The sequence below is a fragment of the Pleurodeles waltl genome, chromosome 9 (assembly GCF_031143425.1).
Source record: "Pleurodeles waltl isolate 20211129_DDA chromosome 9, aPleWal1.hap1.20221129, whole genome shotgun sequence".
In the NCBI taxonomy this organism is placed as follows: domain Eukaryota; kingdom Metazoa; phylum Chordata; class Amphibia; order Caudata; family Salamandridae; genus Pleurodeles; species Pleurodeles waltl.
The window spans coordinates 343,127,404-343,132,415 of record NC_090448.1 but is presented as its reverse complement, the minus strand read 5'-3'; positions in this window follow the sequence as shown (position 1 = coordinate 343,132,415).

Here is a 5,012-nt window from a genome sequence, read left to right as displayed (position 1 = left end):
CGTTTCCGTAGACATCAGATGCCGCTCCATAGGAGTCTCATGTTTGAAAGAATGTGTGTCTGTTGCGTGGCTTATGTTGGAATTGTTTGATGTCATTTGTTAGGACCAGAGTTGTGCTTTTAACGCGATCCGTTGTGCTTAGTCACGAGGATGAGGCGAAAACGGGCGACTGCAGGGCACACAAGTCCTAAACAAGCATTAGCAAAGCCAATAGGTTTCACTTTTGCGAGAGCTAGAGATACTGGCGTTGTAAATGACAATGACTTCTACCAATGTGTTATGGAGTGGAGTGAAATGTGGGTTGGATTGGAATTGTTAGTTGTGGAATTGTGTAGCGTGGAGTTGTGTCGAGTGGATTTGTGTACTGGAATTATGTGGCGTGTTGTGTACTGGAATTATGTGAATAGTAATTATGTGGTATTGAGTGTACTGGAATTATGTGTGAGTGGGATTGTGTGTCATGGAGTGTAATTCTCTGGAATGCTATTTTGTGTTGTGGAGTGGTATGCAGTGGAGTTTAATTATGTGGTGTGCTGTTCAATTTTATAGCATGATGTGGAATTCTGTGGTGTGAATTGGATGTATGTGCTGTGTTATGTAATTGTGTTGTTGAGTTGAATTATGTGGTTTGTTGTCGAATGGAAATGTGTGCGTTGAACTGTGTGGCATGGAACTGTGTGGATTTGAGTGAAATTATGCTGATTGGAATTATGTGGCGTGGCGTGGAGTTTATTTATCTGGATAGTTGCTATGTGGTTTAGAATGGTTTATGTGGGGTGCATTTATGTGGTGCTGAGTGAAGTGTAATTACGTAGAGTTGAATCATGTTGCGTTGAGTGGTATGATGCGGAGTATAATTATGCTGGGTGGTGGTGAATTGTGTGGCGGTGAATTGTGTAGTGTGGTGTTGTGTGTCACACTAAACATCCAGATATGCCACAAGATACCCAGGCAAGTGGAGCGATTCTCTGTATTCTCATGTTCTTCAGACAGTTCAGATAGGATACATATTAATGATGTTTACCGGATTTGCCCAAGATTGCACAATGTAGTCAAGCTAAAGAGTTGGGATTAAAAACCAAATCTACTGGTTCCACAGTCAACAATTTGAGCTACAGAACTTTTCTAAGAAATGGAACGTCTATTTGGTTAGTAACTCATTTCCTGTGAACTCATTTCTTGTGAACTCATTTCTTGTGAAGTCAGTTTATTTTCAAAACTCGGATCTTTTCATTAGGTTTTATGAGACAAGCATGCAAAAAATTAAACATACTACATTCCATGCCACGTTTATCAAGTGTATTTTTAACCAAAATGCAAATAGCTTGAGTAAAAACCTAGGAATTGACAGTGTGAGGCACAAGGAAACACACTTGAGCATGGGGAGCTATTGCAGTCTTATGTACCATAAAATATGCAGATACTTCAATTTCAGACCGATGCATTCAGGAATTTTCGCCAGGAGAGGTCTAACATTCTTCAAGGGGACTTAAAAGATGTCAAGATCTAGTTAAAATAAAACAGAAAACCTTAATTATCAGCATGTGATTTTTTAGCACTTGCATTTTGTTGCAACCCTTCCAGGGCGCCACACTGATTTGGTAAACTCTTTTTTTTACCAACAAGCTAAAGAACATGCTTTTGTTATGACATTTTAGCACAGCTCACAGAGGCTCGGTTCTTTCAGTGGAGGGGGGGGTCTTATTTTAGCCTCCATTCAGTACAGAAGTCGTATGTATAAGCTATTCATATCTAAACCTAATTGAAAGGCAGCGGAGCTCTGTATATTGTCAAGGCAGAGTCCTCACAACATATACTAGAGCATGTTTGTGGAGCACTGATGATTAGTTTGATGTCAAAGTGTGAATCAGTGTCTGTGAATCACCTCTTGCAGCATCATCTCTGCGCGACCCGTCAGTGCACTTGAGTCACATGATGCAGCGTGAAGAACATGAAGAAGTCTGCTCGCACAACTGCTTTCCTTGCTCGTAAACCTTTGGAACACGCGGGGTAGCCGCAAGACTCTGCCCTAATTGTCCCTTTTATAAAATACATAGCCGTAAAGTTTTGGGTTTGGGTCGGAAAACAGCAAATGTGATGATGTAAGGACACGATTTACGGGGCTGTGTGCTGAAACTGTGCTAGCAGCATCAACACTACAAAGAAAGGAAATAGGAACCTTCCCAGTACACAGCAGATTTGGGCTGTGAACATGGAGGCAGCAACTTTCACACACATTGGACATACACAGACCTCTGGCAGCATTGTATGTCGTGTACATGGATCAGCTAGCACCAAATGTAGGTGGATATAACACTGCAAAGGGAGTGGGCTCCCCTACATATGACCCGAGAGGCAGTAATTGTGTCCTACCTAACCAGGGCTGATACAAAGCAGGAATTGCATCATACAGACCCCAAAATATAAGTGACTAGACACCATTAAGGTAAAGGTTAATACACCCCCATCACATTGGCTTCATTCCAAGGCACAGCACACAAACTACCACCAGGAGATGCTCCAAGTTCCTGATCACTCGTCTGACGCCCACCCCAAGGCATTAGTACTGGTTATAGATGTTGTGAAAGCTTTCTGTACCCTGAAATGGAAATGCATACACACTGAGATGGATAAGATTGGAATGGGTTCAGGGTTCTGAACTTGGATTCCCCCATCATAGACCGGCCATACGGCACTACAGGACAAATAACTGGATATGCCGCAGTCCCTGGATGCCATCAATATAGCTCCCACAGTGCCTACACAAGCAATAGAACGCTTCTGGGAAATATCCATATTAAAAGTTAACTGTAACAAGTGTCAGAAAATAGAGGCAACATATTACCATTGGATATGTGAGGGCGCACAGGTGATGGTTATTGGAGACAAGGACTTGACAGATACGAAATAGTCACAGAAGTGGGCCTGGTACTGCAGCCACAAACCCGTCTCTTAGATGTAAGAGAAAGGCCAGTGAAAGAACAAGAGGAGCACATCTTATACTCTTGCTGGCTAAAAGGTGGCAGGCAATACATTGAGTCCCAAACTGCCTAGTAAAGAGGGTTGGTTTGTGAATGTGGGAGAGCAGTCCTTAGCCAGGAAATAACAATGGAACTGACAAGAAGGGATGAAATACGACTTAGAAAGATCAGGAGCGAACAAGCAATCTGAGCGCCCATCTGATGAACTTCCTCCATAAGATGTCTGATTTGTAAAACATTTAAAAAGGATGGTTTGATAGACAAAAGGATATAATGAAACTATTTATGTGAACTTTGTCAAACTGAAAGTGATTTGCATTGTGTGCCTGATAATATAAAAAAATGATAATGCGTCTGTACCATTGTTACATCACATGGAGTCTTCTGTGTATGAAAATGCAGACAACTAAATTAAGATATCATAATAAAAAAAGTTGACTGGAAGAAATCTGGTCGATTCCATGTCTCAAAACTTACATAACAGACTGACAGGAGAAGCCACTAGGTTAAAGTGGCAATCAACGACTGTGCGCTACCTAGGGGTCCAGACATACTGAATCAAGGAAGACCCATTGGATGGGAACATAAAGGGGGCCTTAGTGGCACTTAGAAGTGAGGCAACTTTCTGGACAACATTACCAATTTACACAGCGGGGAAAAAAGTCCTCTTTAAAATGGTTGTACTGGTTTGTTATTTGCACTAGTTAACAACTTTACATTCAGAATATTGAGTTTAAGTTTTTTAGTTTGTAAAGTGTGAACAAATGCCCAAGGGCGTCTTGGCGCTGCCTCAAGTGCTTAGGATGTAAAATTTCCACTAAGTACAAAGTGAAGGTGCAAGAAACAGCAATACCGTGTGATATCCTGAGGGTAAACTAATTAGCTGGTCGACTAGTGAGAGACTACACCTGAGGACTGAAAAGGGAGATTTAAACAGCTTAGAGATGACTAAACAGCCAAGTTTTAAGGAGATTTCTGAAGAATAGCAAATTGGGCTGGTTTCTGTGGTGAACTGGTAGCAAGTTCCAAAGATGAGAGGTATAGTGGGAAAAACTTGTGCCACCCCAGGATGCTTTAGAAACTCTCAGGGTGGGTAGCTTCTTGGCAGAGGTTACGAGCTGGTAATACCAGGCAATCCTATTTTTCACGGGGACTGATCTAGACTGGGAGAGGGATTTGTGGGCAATGCAAAGAGATTTAATGGTGACTCCTTTGCTGATGTGAAGCCAGTGAATTTCTTCTCTAGCTTTTGAGAGTGATTTATGTTTTTTCATGTTCTTTAGTAATCGTACCGCAACATTCTGAATTCTTTGCAATTTATTTAGGATTCCAGTTTGGGCTCCAGCATAGAGAGCGTTGCAATAATTGAGTTTGGTATGGACTAGAAATGTGACCACGGTCTTCTGAAGCTCATAAGGTAAAAAGGGAGGAATCTTTCTTACTATTATCAGCATTAAGAAACACAAAGATGTTTGTCAGCTACTCGATCGCGCCGGCACCTGGGGAGTTCCTGAATTAGGCTCTTATCATATTATATCACTCTATGTGGATGACGCCCTAGTCTATCTCTGTGATGCCAAGTCCGTCCTTCCTGCAACTCCTGTCGGCGCTTGGCTAGGCTTCGGGGCTACAGGTGAATATGCTTAAATCGTGCCTGTTCCCCTTGGCAATGCACGTGATGTCACGTAGGGCAACAAGGGCTGACATGCACCTACAGTGGTGTTACGACTCCTTTAAGTATTTGGGAGTTCGTATTTATCACACAGAGAGGGACCTCTGTGAAGGCAAACTTGACAAGGCAGTTGCCAACATCTGCATTCCCTCTCTTTTTGGCGGTCGTTGCCCTTGTCACCACTGGGTCGTGTTGCTGTGTCTAAGATTCCGGTACTGTCCAGAATGCGATACTTCTTTGCGGCATTACCCATGGTGATAGCACATCCCTTCTTTTAGGTGCTCAATGGCCTCCTGCTCAAGCTTATATGGAGTGATCAACGCTGCTGAGTGGCCCTAACCAAACTTCAGAGACCGCTG